Genomic DNA, 14,942 nt, shown 5'->3' on the forward strand with positions numbered 1-14,942 from the left:
GCTTTGAGGCCCACAGCATGTGTCTCTTCTCTGCCGTACTTTTGTACATATATAATGAATACAGATGTGGCCCGAGATGGTTCCACAAGGGTTTTATTTTAGGTCCCCAGGTAGAACCAATGAAGGTCAAGGTTCTCTGAACCCCAGTGGTGCCAGCCCAGCGTTTTAGCACATAAGGTGCTCTGTTGTGCTAAGAGGTGACAATTTCTGCAATGCTACCAATTAGTTGTATGACTTACTTACCTCTTGGGGACCCAGCTCACCCCACCATTTAACGATGCAGGATAGTTAAAATAAAAAATGCTGACCTTTGCGGTCTCTTCTGAATCTGAATGCCCGGATGCCGGTAAACAGCTTGCTACCTGACTCTGCTGGCAGAAGACATCTTCTAAAAGTGATTTTTAATCATAAAATCCTCTTGTGCTCCTTCTCTTCCAGAATTGTCTCTAAATGGACCAATCCAAAAACTGGCTTTCAGTGGGTGATGGGCATGGAGGAGGGCACCTTTTGGGATGAGCACTGGGTGTTGTATGGAAGCCAATTTGACAATAAATTTCATATATTGAAAAAAAAAACTGGTTTTCAAAAGTCCATCAGATTCTGTGCACTACCTATATTTGTAGTTGAACTCCAGTGTCTACCATTGTTATCACTGTGTGTGTAAATACACACACACACACACACACACACACACACCACTCGGACTGAAAGAGCGGGCCTACGCCGGCCGACTCCATCTTGTTCTGTGTTCTCCACCTTGACTGACTATGTCCCCGACATGACCCCTTTTCTGGGAAAATCACAGAAACCTCAGACCGCGCCTCCTCCCCTTGAGTAACCTCCTGCTCACCCGTTCAAACTTCCTGATCAAAACACGCCCAGCGACCTGCGTAACAGGACTCCGACCCTTCCCCAGCCAATCGGCCGAGGCCACGACCCTTCCCCAGCCAATCGGCTGAGGCCACAGCCATTACCTCACCAACTGCCCCTAGACCCCTATAAAACCTTTGTGCTTTTGAAACTCGCTCTCTCTCCCTGGTATCTCACCGCTGCGTCGGTGCAGGTAGGGGATTGAGCTCGAGCTAGCTCGGATAAAGGTTCTTTTGCTTTTGCATCGGACTCGGCTCCCTGGTGGTCTTTAGGGATCACGAATTCTGGGCATAACAAGACCATACCTAGGACACAATTGTTGTTTGATAAATTCTCAAGGATTGACTTTTGCATGTATGTACTTAGCAAGGTCATAGGAGGAAAGAGATGAAGGAAAAGTTTCAGACTAGAAAGAATGGAAAATATTAGGCCACTGTATAAGTGTTCCACGGGTGTAGAAATCAGAATATTTGAAATAGTCTAGAGAGGAATGTCGCTAGGGGCAATGACCTGAAATCAAGTGGAGGAAACGTGGAGCTGAGCAGCAAATTTCCCAGTTGGCCTGTTACACCAGGCTTGACAGCCCCAAGGAGCCAGTGGAAGCTTGTGTCATTAAAAACCTCTTGCAGTTACACGCTGCTAATGGGAATAATCCCATTTTGCTGGGATTAGAGAATGTCTCTTAGACCCAACAGCTCGCCCCCTTCCTTTTTCTAGGTAAGAACACGGGGACCCAGAGAAGGGAAATCACCTTTCCTCCGCATGACCTCCAGGCCACCACGCGCAGTTCGCAGCCCCCCCCTCCTCCCTGCTGTCTAGGAAACGTCTGGTACATTTAACAGCTCCCTTTCTCTGGTGGCACCCTTTCCGCTGCTGCCACAATCCTGGCCACCCATCTTCCGAGTGCTTCTCCAGCACCTGAGTCAGGGCTGTCTGGAGCAGGGTGGCTCTCAAGGCTCGGCCCAGCCTTCCATCTTCTCGCTCCTCCCCTCCTCCCTGTGTGATCACGACCCCTACCACAGTGTCAGCATTCCCCAGGGGACGGCTCTGTCCTTGTCTCTTGTCTCTTGTCTCGTCCTAGAGCTTGAAGATCTCCATCTGGCCGCCCAGCAGGCCTCCCTTTGCGCATCTCACGGGACTCTCAAAGCCCGCACGGCCCGACCTCAACCCCCACCCACACTGCTCTCGCTTCCTGCTTCCCCATCGCGGGATTGACGCCACATGCCTTTGCGCTTCCAGAACGCCCCTGACGCCATGTCCCCCTCCAAGTCATGTCCGTGCCGGCTTCTACACATCTCTCATCTCACCCATCTCCATGGCCAGCGCCCTGGTAGGGCCACCACCACCTCCCACTTGGGCCCCTGCCATCCCCTCCCCCACTTCCTCAGCCCCATCTTGCACCTGCCGCCATTGTGCTCCCCCACCCCCCCCACAACTAGGTCTTTCCTGCCTCCTGACCCTCCAGCCCCTCCCCACTCCAGCCGCCATCCATCCCTCAGGTCCCAGCTTAGAATTTAGAAAACACAGCCTCTGGGCAGCGTCCCCTGACCCCTCCAAGAGGTGCAGTCTCCAGGTCAATTGCTCTGCCTGCATTCTCCATCTCCTTTATCATTATGTCACCACAGAGATCTTAAATGACTCATGCAATGTGTGCCTCCCCCCCCCCAAACCATGAGCTCCAGGAGGACAGGGGTCATGCCTGTCTCCTTTGTTCCTGTGCCCCTGGGCCAAGCATGGAGCATGGCATGTAGCTGATGTTCAACAAGAGTTTTGAAAAAACCAGCAACATCATGGCTGTTGTACGTTGGTCTCACGGGAGGCTGCTTTTCCCGCCTTTGTGGTCTCCCTTTAAGGTGGAGGATCAAATAATGAGAATAATGGAGTGTGAGAATTTACCCAACTCATACACTCAGTGAATGTAGGGGTCAAGCTTGGGGACATGTCAGCCAAGCAGGTGGTGCTGAGAGACAGGACTCCGGAAAGGCAGGGACTCACTGAATGTGCACTGGGAACCTGAAGACATCATACGTGATTCTCATAGAACAGAAGGCACATTTCTTGTCCTGGAAAAGCTTAAAGTCCTCAGAAGAGAACTGAATAGACGCCTAGAAAATAAAGTTTATTTATTTATTTTGAGAGAGAGAACACATGAGTGAGCAGAGGAGGGACAGAGAGAGAGAGAATCGCAAGCAGGCTCCACACTGTCAGCACGGAGCCCGATCCGCGCTCGACCTCATGAACCATGAGATCATGACCTGACCGGAAACCAAGAGTCACATACTCAACCGACTGAGCCACCCAGGTATCCCTGGATGCCTATAAAATAAAAGACATAGCCTGGAAACAAGAAAGTTCTCTTTGAACCCAACCTACATGCTAACCTTCGCTGTGTGTCCTTGGCAAGTTATTTACTCTCTCTAAACCTCAGCCTCTCCCTCTGGGAAATAGAAATACACACAGCGGGGGGCGTCTGGGTGACTCAGTCCGTTGAGCATATGAGTTCAGCTCAGGTCATGATCTCACGGTTCGTAAGTTTGAGCCCGATATTGGCTCTGTGCTGACAGCTCAGAGCCTGGACTGTTTTGGATTCTGTGTCTCCCTCTCTTTCTGCCCCTCCTGGACTTGTGCTCTGTCTCTCTCTCTCAAAAATAAATTAAACAGAAAGAAAGAAAGAAAGAAAGAAAGAGAAAAAGAAAGAAAGAAAGAAAGAGAAAAAGAAAGAAAAGAAGGAAGGAAAAATGAAAGATTGAGAAAGAAAGAAAGAAAGAAAGAAAGAAGAAAGAGAGAGAGAGAGGGAGGGAGGGAGGAAGGGAGGGAAGGAAGGAAGGAGAAGGAAGGAAAAGAAAGAATGAGAGATAGAGAAAGAAAGAAAAAGAAAAGAAAAGAGAGAAAGAAAGGAAGGAAGAAAGAAAGAAAGGGAGGAATGAAAGAAAGAAGGAAAGAAATAAGGAAGGAAGGAGGGAAAGAAGGAAGGAAGAAAGAGAAAGAAGGAAGGAAAAAAAAGAGAAAAAGAGAGAAAGAAAAGAAGGAAGGAAGAATGAAAGATAGAGAAAGAAAGAAAGAAAGAAAGAAAGAAAGAAAAGAGAGACAGACAGAAAGAAAGAAAGAAAGGGAAGGAGGGAGAAAGGGAGGGAAGGAAGGAAGGAAAAGAAAGGAAGGAAAGAAGGAAGGAAGGAAAAGAAAGAACGAGAGATAGAGAGAGAAAGAAAGAAAGAGAAAGAAAGAAAGAAAGAAAGAGAGAGAGAAAGAAAGAAAGGGAGGAATGAAAGAAAGAAAGAAGGAAAGAAATAAGGAAGGAAGGAAGGAGGGAAAGAAGGAAGGAAGAAAGAGAAAGAAGGAAGAAAGAAAGAAAGAAAGAAAGAAAGAGAAAAAGAAAGAAAGAAAAGAAGGAAGGAAGAATGAAAGATAGAGAAAGAAAGAAAGAAAGAAAGAAAGAAAGAAAGAAAGAAAGAAAGGAAAGAGAGAGACAGACAGAAAGAAAGAAAGAAAGAAAGAAAGGGAAGGAGGGAGAAAGGGAGGGAAGGAAGGAAAAGAAAGGAAGGAAAGAAGGAAGGAAGGAAAAGAAAGAACGAGAGATAGAGAGAGAAAGAAAGAAAGAGAAAGAAAGAAAGAAAGAGAGAAAGAAAGAAAGGGAGGAAAGAAAGAAAGAAAGAAAGAAAGTAGGAAAGAAAGAAAGAAAGAAATAAGGAAGGAAGGAAGGAGGGAAAGAAGGAAGGAAGAAAGAGAAAGAAGGAAGAAAGAAAGAAAGAAAGAAAGAAAGAAAGAAAGAAAGAAAGAAAAAGAAAGAAAGAAGACAAAAAGAAAGAAAGAGAAAGAATGAATGAATGAGAGAGAAAGAAAGAAAGAAAGAAAGAAAGAAAGAAAGAAAGAAAGAAAAGGAAGAGAAAGAAAGAAAGAAGGAAAGAAAGAAAGAAAGAAAGAAAGAAAGAAAGAAAGAAAGAAAGAAAGAAGGAAAGAAAGAAAAGAAAGAAGGAAAGAAATAGGAAGGAAGGAAGGAAGGAAGGAAGGACATCGGTGTGGCCTGTGTCAGAGGACCACCGTGAAAATAAAGTGCTCTGTGTGAGGCCATGTTGTAAACCGTAACCCACCTTCAGAAAGTGAGGGGCTGGACAGTGGGAGGACGTAACTCCAGGAGGGGCTTATTTACCTAGAAAACTCAAGTGCTTTTGACACCACAAATTAACCTGGGCTCTGGACACAGGCAGCACCAGGACATCAGTCAGGCTTCGTGAGGACCCTGGGGCCTGAAGAGGTCCGTGGGGTGGAGACCGAGCTGGCGCAGGGCAGAACCCATGGGGAGCAGAGCAAGGGCTTGCTGTCACCTGCCACTCTGCCCAGGCTGAGCCCCGCGTGGGACTTGTTCAAAGCTGTCACTCTAATTACAGCTCTCCTGGACCGTCTCCTTCCCTTACCCGGGCCCCAGAACCCCATGGCTGTCTGCTACGTGACACAAAATCCCTTCTGACTCACTTTAGATCCCTTGTCTAAACGAACCAGGGATGGTCAGAATCAGCCCTGGTTTGTATGAACCCAGCATCTGCCGTTTCCAGAGGTCCTGAAATTCTTAAAATTCAAGGAACTGCTGTTAACTTCAGTATTAAAATAAAGGAGGTTCGATACCCCCATCTCATGTAAAATGGGGGTACACTCTGTACCTTCAGGGATTCACAAACCCCGGGGAAAGTCTTACCTTTTGTGATAACGCCCCGCTCCATGTTCCTGCTTCTGCCAAATTGTCTCCTTCATACCTCACCTACCGCATCTAGAATCTTCTCTCCGTGGCATTCTGACCTAGATCCAACCGGCAACCAGCCTTTTGCCTTGATTACCTGGAGGAACCGGCATCCAAGTCTGTACATAGAGCTGGGTTGTGCCGAAGAAGGAGCACAGGGGATTCTCAGCCTAGCAAACAACCAAAAACTCAAATGGGCAGCCAAGTTCCTAGAAGGAATTGGTTCCCTGAGCCATTACCACCCCGGAGAATTACCTGCTGGATTCTTCACCTCAGGCCACCTGGTATCTTGCCACATTGGGGGTCCTTTGCTTCCTGAAGATCCTTCTATGAAACCATGGCGCAGAGGGGTTAATGCTGGAGTTACATTGCCTGAGAGCAGATGAGACCAGTGACCAGTGATTCTGAGCAAAATGTTTAATCTGTCTGTGACTCTGTTTCCCCACCTATGAAATGGACACATTGGTTGTATATACTATTGTTGCGCTCACGGAATTAAGATAGCCCAGCACTTAGAACAATGCCGGGGCTATCAGCCATTATTGTCGTCTTCTGTCCATCCACACACTGCTTCTCATTTGCCTCCGGAAATGACAAAACAGGATAGAATCAACTGGCAAAAAAAAAAAAAAAAGGAGCCCTGTGAGTGGTCAGCGAGCTTAGATGTCTCCCCTAGTTCAGACAGCGTGGCCTTCTAGGACTTTAAGCCCAAGTTTTGAAAGTGTAAACTAAACACCTTCTGCTTTAGAATTATTCAGGGAGCTTGTTACAAATGCAGATTCCTGGTCTTCTCCCACCCACTGAGTCAGCACCTGGCCTGGGCTTCAGGACTCTGCATTTTAACCCCCTTCCTCCCTCTCGTCACTCACCCACCAAATCCAGCAGATTGGGAGTCACCTAGGGTCAAGCCCGAGGGCCCAGGGAGGCAGAACGCCAAAGTCACAAAGAGTGATGGCTCCGGGGACAGATGCCTGGACGCTAATCTCAGCTCCACTGACTGATGGCTTTGTAAACTTGAGCACATGGCTAAACCTCTCTGGGCTTGAATGTTTTCATCTATAAGATGTTATAGAGCTTCACCTAGTTAAATAAGTAAAGATCTCAAAACAGTGCTTGGCCACGGCAAATGCCAGATGAATACTAGCCATTTTTTACTATCGGAAGAGAGACCATGCCTAAGGGCTGAATACTCCCTGAGCCACAGCTTCCTGGACTTTGTGTTGGGAGACAGGACATAGCCTGCAGCCTCTTGCCCTTGAATCCCAGTGTGCTAAGCCACAGACCAACAGTGCTCCTGTATTTTTTTTTTTGCTTCCTTGTGAAAATCTGTTAAAAATCGCCAGCTTATCCAGTTCAGGGCATAGAGCAGTGGTTTTCAACCTTTGCTGTGTACTAGAATTGCCTGGAGAGTTTTAAGAACTACTGATCCCTTGGCCCCATCCCCAGAGGGTCTGGTATCATTGTTCTGGGATTTGACCTGGGCATTTGGAAGCTTTGAACGCTTCCCAGGTAATGCCAATATGCGGCCGAAGTTGAAAAGCACTGATAGAGGGTAGAGTTACAACCCGGTGATAGGAGGTAGGATATTCCCAGGGTAAGAAGAGGATATGATCATTTCCACTGTTAATCTTTCGGCACAGAGATGGGCCCTCTGGCAGGAAATCTCAGTAATTTAGAGGCTGCTCTTAAACCTGCAGAGTGGGGACTCTCATCTCTTTCTGGGTTTTGTGGTCCTGGAGCTGATGGCAAGTTCAAAGGCAGCCTCTTCCATAGGAAATCAGGCTGGGGATTGAATAAGGTGGCAGTGGCCCCAAAAGAGTGGCTTGCTCGGGTGGTTCTGGTTCGGGCTCTCTCAGCAAGGTTGCGGCTAATTTAGGGCTATAGTCATCTGAGGGCGTGACTGGGCCAGATGGTCCTTGCAAAGGTGACTCATTCGCTTGGCTGCTGGCGGGAAGCTTCAGCAAAGCCACGTGGATGGATGTCTCCATAGGCTACTTGAGTATCTTTACAACATGGTGGCTGGCGTTGTTCAGTGCAAGTAAGAGGGACACACACACACACACACACACACACACACACACAGAGAGAGAGAGAAAGAGAGAAGGAAGGGGAGAAGGGAAAAGAAACCACCCTGAAGTCACACACCATCCCCTACTGCTAAATCTGTGGTCAGAAGCAAGTAACTAAAATCACACTCAACGGGAGGGGAATTAGCTTAGCCTCCATCTTGGGAGGAGAGGATTGCCAAAGAATTTACGGACACATCCAAACCCACCACACTGTTCATCTGCAGGTTTCAACTAAAATGGCTTCTCTTCCAGGAAGAGGCCCGTGACCCAGAAGCATGAAAAGGGGACCCAAGCATTCCGCTGGTCTTCTGCAGCACCCTTTGCCTATGTCTGTCACTATTCTTTGCTCTCTGCTTCACTCTCCATCTCTAGCCCCGTTCTGGAAGAAAGCAAAAGTGGACATTTCTAAAGGGCAGAGACTGAGTCTCCCTCGTGGCCATGTTCCCAGTGCCTGTTGCAGGGTTTGCTCCGGAGAAGAGTCTCCAAATGTTCGTCAGAGCGGCTCCAGCACTCCTACCAGATGAGCGATCCTGGGTGAGCAAGGCTTCTCTTCGTCTGGCCTCCAACCATGTCGGAGTCTAGTGCACGTTTCTGTACAGCCTAGCAGCTGGCTCCTAAGACAGCAGAAGCAGAAGCCGTCAGGCCTCTTAAGGGCTAAGCCTAGAACTAACACAATGTCACTTTTCCCACACTGTGCAGGTCACAGGGCCAGCACAGATTTCAGTGTGGAGAAAACAGACTGCCCCTGCATGAGAAGAATGGTCTGTGTTTACAAGAGATGGAAGGAATCGTCGCTAACCATTTCTACCACCGCCACCAAAGAAACGTGGAAAATCGTAAAATTAAACAAAGGAAGCGAGATCTGTCTTTACTGGTGTTTTACCTGCAGCAGTTCTCAAAGCCTTTTAAATACGCTTGGTCATTATGAGTCTCCAAGAAGGCAATATTGTCCACAAAATTGTCCAAACTTACTGAACCACAGACACACTCGTTGTTCCTTTTGTTTGTTTGTTTTTCATCTTGGCAGAACTGGTATCACTCAAAACCCAAGATCTTTAATGGTGCCTCCGGCCTTAAGATCGTTTGGTTTCCAAATGGAATGGGTTTTTCCAACATTGATGAGAAAGAAAGAAAGAAAGAAAGAAATGGCTAAGTCACAGAGCCCCTGGCTGCAAGTTTCTTTGGCACTGTAAGGTCTGTGGAAAGAGGGTGTCCTCTTTTTCCCCTGGTTCCTTAACCGCCTCCTTTTTGGCTAATTGGACTCTCTCTCTGATCCCACCCCCTTCCTGCTGTGGGTAGTTCTTGTCTTGGCTAAGGGTCTGAATACACCATCCGAAGCGAAAGAAGTGATACAGAAACATCACCCTGGAACTTTGCAAAAATAAATAAATAAATAAATAAATAAATAAACCTCCTCCCGATACCTCCCTGCTTTCTGGAGAGCCCAGCTGAATTGTCTTTATCAGCTTGCCAGTTAGAACCAGTCCCGCCCATCAGCGGCCGTCTGCCTGGTACCTGTTCCTCCCCATCCCCAGCTGGAGTCTTGCGTGGATGCAGCCACCCTCCCCTGAGCTGAGCTCTCTACTGCTGAGACACCTCTGACAGGGAGGGACACATGGGCGGGTCAGGTCCTGCTGTTCCCCTATGCACTCGAACCTACCTCTCATCCCAGGGAAATTCTTGATGAGTTCTGAGGATCCCGCAGGTTGGGGCTGAGATGAGAGTTCCCCATGGGGACACGGCGGCCTGTAAGTTCATGGATAGAAGGTTACTTCCTCAGGGCCTGCTCGTGGTCACCGGTGTGAGATTGTCCAATGAATGAATTCCCACATTTTGAGGTGGAGCCCCGGAGCACATCTTGGAAATCAAGTGACTCACACACACATAAAGGTGAAAATCACCAAGTTCCGTTCTTTCCCAGGAGGAGAATGGGATAAAGACCAAAGAGAAATCCGGGAGGCACCAGGAAGAACCAAACAGTGAAATTGAAGGCTTGGGATAAATGATAGCTCAGGTTTCTTCCTGCTGCTGAAATTCTCTTTTCTGCTTCATGACCCATCTCCTCAGAGCTAGAGGGGTACAATAGAAAACAAGTCACTATGGTCACTTCGTGTTTTTCTTTTCTTTTTTTCTTCCTTTCTTTTCTTTAATTCTTTTTTCTTTTTTTATCATGGGTAGGAAGGTAAATAAAGAGGACAACCAGGAAGAGAACCAGAAATTATCTATGGGTTTTCCTTATCTGTTTTGTATCAGTTCCCTATGGCCATTCGACTTTTCTGGGGTGGGGGGAATCTTTGAAAAACACAAATAACTACAAAGAAAACAAACTTGCTTGTAATCCCATCACCCAAAGACAATATTTAATAGTTGAGTATATTTCTTTTCAGAATTTTATTATATTTATAATATATTATATTATATTATATTATTATATTATATATATTATATTATATATATAATATATTATTATAATATATTATATATATTATTATTTATATATATAATATATATAATATTACATATATGTAGAATGTTCTCAATTTCATTAAATATTTGTGTGGGTAGGGGCACCTGGGTGGCTCAGTCGGTTAAGGGTCTGACTTCGGCTCAGGTCATGATCTCACGGTTCGTGGGTTCGAGCCCTGCATCAGGCTCTGTGCTGACAGCTCAGAGCCTGGAGCCTGCCTCGGATTCTGTGTCTTCCTCTCTCCCTGCCCCTCCCCCACTCACACTCTGTCTTCCTCTCTTTCAAAAATAAAATAAAAACATTTTTAAAAATTAATAAATATGTGTGTATATACAGTATATAATATACATATTGTATATTTTTTAATTTTTAGATTTTTTTAAAATTTTTAAATTTTTAAATTTTTAAAAATATACTGTATATTATATCTGGATATCTATTATCTACTGTATATACAGTGTGTATATATTATATACTGTATACATAATATGTATATATAATATACATATTATATACTGTGTGTGTGTATAGATAGATAGATACAGTTGACCCTTGAACAACACAGGTTTGAACTGTGTGGGTCAACTTACATGTAGAATTTTTTCAATACAGTATGGTAATGTAAATGTATTTTCTCTTCCTTACGATTTTAATAATGTTTTCTTTTCTCTAGCTTACTTTTTTATAAGAATGCAGTATATAATACATATAACATGCAAAGTTTGTGTTAATCACCTGCCTATATTATTGGTAAGGCTCCCAGTCATCAGTAGGCTATTGGCTAAGTTTGGAGAGACCAGAAAGTTACACACATATTTTTGAGTGAGTAGGAGTCTGGCCCCCCTACCTAATCTCCTCATTGTTCAAGTCTCAACTGTATACTGTATTACTACGAACATACATATATATGTACATACACACATCTGTGTACTTTTAACAAAATTGAGAACATTCTGTGTATGCAATTTTGTGCCCTGCTCGTTCACTCAGAGAACGTGATTATACTGAGTGTGTAATGTTCCATCAGCATCCGTAACTCTCCCTACCTTCTCTGCACATGTCTGTCACAAATACTTGTGTGTAAGCCCTCGTGTCTCTGATGGTTTCATGAGGCAGTGTCTCTCAACAGTGAAATTACTTGAGTGTAGAAAAGAGACACTCAGTAAGTCATGAAACACACGAAGGAATTTATACTTGAGAAACGTTGTACTAAATTGTATTCTAACCAGAGTGCCTGTTTAATCATTGCCTTAATCTGTATTCACAGATTATTTTATTCTTTCCGATATGAAGAAAGCAAAGGGGGATCTGGCTTTTGTACAAGCTAACTTTTAGCTCACTGGCTAGCAGTAAGAATGACCTATTTTCATAGGTTTTTTTGGCTTCTTCCATTCCATTCACTAAGTAAGTACTTAAATTCTTTACCTATGGATCTTTAAATATTTCTTATGTTTCACTTACCTATTTTAAGAGCTTTTTTACATATAAAATACTCCTCCTTTTCTTCAATATTCTATTTTTCTCAAATCGCCACTTGCCTTTTAAGTTTTGTAGGTAATCAAATTCGTCTTTTTCCATTTGTTTTTGTCTACTTTTAAAAAGTTCTCCCTGATCCCCAAATCAATGAAATGTTTAAATGTTTTTCCCATTTTATAATTTGCTATTGTATGCTGCAGTCTTTAGTCTAACTAGAATTTAGTCTGTTGCATGATTATGCGTGTGGAGTGGTTTTTCCTCCCAACTAACCACATGTTTGCTTGCTGGAACCCCCGTGCTCAGATGGCTGGGGGCTTTCAGAGACAATTACTTTGAAATTTTAATCTGTATATTGGAATTACAGCTTTAATGTATATTAACATTGGGTAGAGTAAGTCCCCTTCTCCTTCTATCTATTCCACATAGTTCTTCCAGATGAACTTTAGAACCATTCTATCATGTCTGAAGGGATTTATTTTAAAACCAGGAGCTATTCTGAAAGTAATGAACATCTTTACAACGTTATCATTTGCCATTCAAAAGCATGGGGTTTATTGGGAAATTTTGTATTCTCTCTGTGCAACTGTACTTTTCTTCCTATGGATTCCAGGCATGTCTTGGCACTGTTTTGCTTAACTACTCTGTTTTCCACTGCCACAGGGATTTTTTTTTTTTATCCTATTATCCTTTTAACTGGATATTGCTTGCATTTGGGAAATCTAGTTTTGTTGCCTATTTATCTTGTATCAGGCAATTTTGCTGAACTTTCTTATCAATTCTAAAAGATTTTCTGCCAGTTATCTAGGGTTTTCTATATAATCTTATCATTTGCAAATTTCAACAAACGGACCTTCTTTCAATAATAATTCCACTACTTTCTGTTTTATGTTCTGTTGTTCTCTTAGTGAAAGTAAGCATCTTTATTTTGTACCCAATGTTAACGGAAAATACTTCTCGTATTTTGCTATTAACTGTGATGTGAAATGTTGGTGTGAGTTAGGTATTCTTCATATGAAGAAGAATCCTATTGTTGGGGGCTTCCTAAATATTTGAAAAGCAGAAGTGGTGTTTAATTACGTCCAATGCCCTTTTAGCATCCAGTAAGAGTGGCATGAGTTATATTATACTGTTATATTCCATTGATCATAAAATACATGGTAATTTCAGAAATGTTTAAACATGAAAAGGAAAAGGTACATCTTAGAATTGAGATAGATGTCCTAACTTTCCCTACTAGCTCGTGAATAAATGTTCTTTTTTATTATATTGTTGAATTTGGTTTGCTCAACGTTAATTCAGAATTTTAAAACTTATATTCACATATGATATTATTCTATAGCTTTTAAAAATATATTTATAGGTATTAGGTTTTGATATCGGAGTGTCTCTTGTTCCATAAAACAAATTGGCTAGCTTCCCCATTGTTTTCTTTGTGCAGAAAATGTTTATATGGCATGAAAATTACGGTTGTTGTAAGATTAAAGTACCACATCACTAAGTTTCTTGTCTCAGGGCTTTGCTTAAGAAATAGTGTTTTAAAAAATTCTTTATTTTCACCGTTATTGAATTCTTCCAACTCTTGTTTTTTCTTGAGTCAAAGCTTCATAGTTTTCTGAAAAATGATCATTTCCTTTGAGATGCTTTCATTTGTTGGCAAAGAAATGTACATAACATTTGCTCAGTCTTTAAAGAAATGTCTGTGTCCTTTGATTTATCCCTTTCTTGTCTCTGGTTTTATTTGTATTTTCTTTTTCTCTTATTTACTCTACTTAATTCATGAGAGATTTGCCCTTTTTTTTTTTCAGAGAAACAAGTTATTGTGCTAACTCATGTGCTTTTTATTTATATTTAATCCTTTAATCTTTCATTCTTTCATCTGCTTGTTTTACTTGTTAGGTTTTTAAATAACTTCTCACAGTGACTATTGATTGGTTATTTCAGTTTTTATGCTTTCCCATTATCATGCTATTATTGCATTTTAAAGGTAACGAACAGACTTTTGAAGAAGACTGGCCTGTCACATTCATTTTGATACATAATATTCTCATTTTTGTTATTTTCTAAGGAATCTATAATCATAGTTTTTATTTCATTTTGACTCAATAATTAATAAGAAGTGTATAAAGTGGCTTTTAAATTGCGAGCTACTTTTAGGATTTGGATTTATGTATCTCCTTGTATGTGTGTCTCACCCCTTTGCTGTTAGTTTTACTACACTGTAGCTGAAAAACTTTTGCCTTTGTGCAAGTTTTGAATTGTTTTTGGTTTTGAAGGGTCTATTGTATGATCAATTTTATGTATGTTTCACGCGTATTTGAAAGGAAGATGCAATCACCATTGGCTGGGTATAAAACATTTACTACACCGATTAATTCTGTCTTTTAAGTTATGTTCCCCAGATTCTTTATGTATTTATTTCTCCTGTCCCATGACTGTTAACTACTAGAAGGATCATTCCTCACAGGTAAGAATCTGTTGTCCCCTCAGTCCATCTCTCATTTTTGCTTTCTGTCATTCACGACAGTCGCGTTATATGTTACTTTTATAGTTTCATTGTATATTTCACCTTCCATCATCGTAAGAGATCTCTTTCTACCCCATGTGACACTATTTGCCTTGCAATCTACTGGGTGTGAAATTTATACTGCCACCTTGATTTCCTTTGGTTTACACTTCCCCGGTAAATCTTTTCCCCTTTCTGTTGTTAGAATTTCTGTATCACTTTATGGTACTCAATTCATAGTTGGATATTTTAAACCCATTTGAAGGTATCTTATTTTTAATAGGGGTAAATCATTTATGTTTGTCTCATAAATGATATGTTTGGTCCTCTGTCTTGATGTATGTTTTGGCTTCTGTTTTTAAATCTTATTTATTCTCTTCTGTCTTTTGTTACCAGGAATGTACGCTGCAATCTTCTCCTTGACTTGGACGATATACACACACTCTATTTTTAACTCCATATTTTTCTACTTATTGATACTTGGATTCCTTCGACTCTGATTCAGAGGACAGTTATTGTGCATTTAATGCCTGGAGTGTCCCCAACTTTACTTTTTTTTCTAATGTATTCTTGGGTCAGACACAATTATTCTTGATATTTTCTTCCAGTCTTGCACATAGGTTTACAAAATTATTTAAACCTGATTACATTCATTCCTCTATTTATTCAACAAATACAAACTGATCATATCCTACAGACCAGGTACTAGGGATACAACAAAACCCCTAAACTCATGAAGCTTAGACAGATAATAGCGTGTCATAAATTTCAAATAAATAAACAGTGTAATGCTAGCTAATGCTAACTGCAATGAAGAAAAAAACC

Source organism: Neofelis nebulosa, chromosome 2 (genome assembly GCF_028018385.1).
Source record: "Neofelis nebulosa isolate mNeoNeb1 chromosome 2, mNeoNeb1.pri, whole genome shotgun sequence".
Classification (NCBI taxonomy): domain Eukaryota; kingdom Metazoa; phylum Chordata; class Mammalia; order Carnivora; family Felidae; genus Neofelis; species Neofelis nebulosa.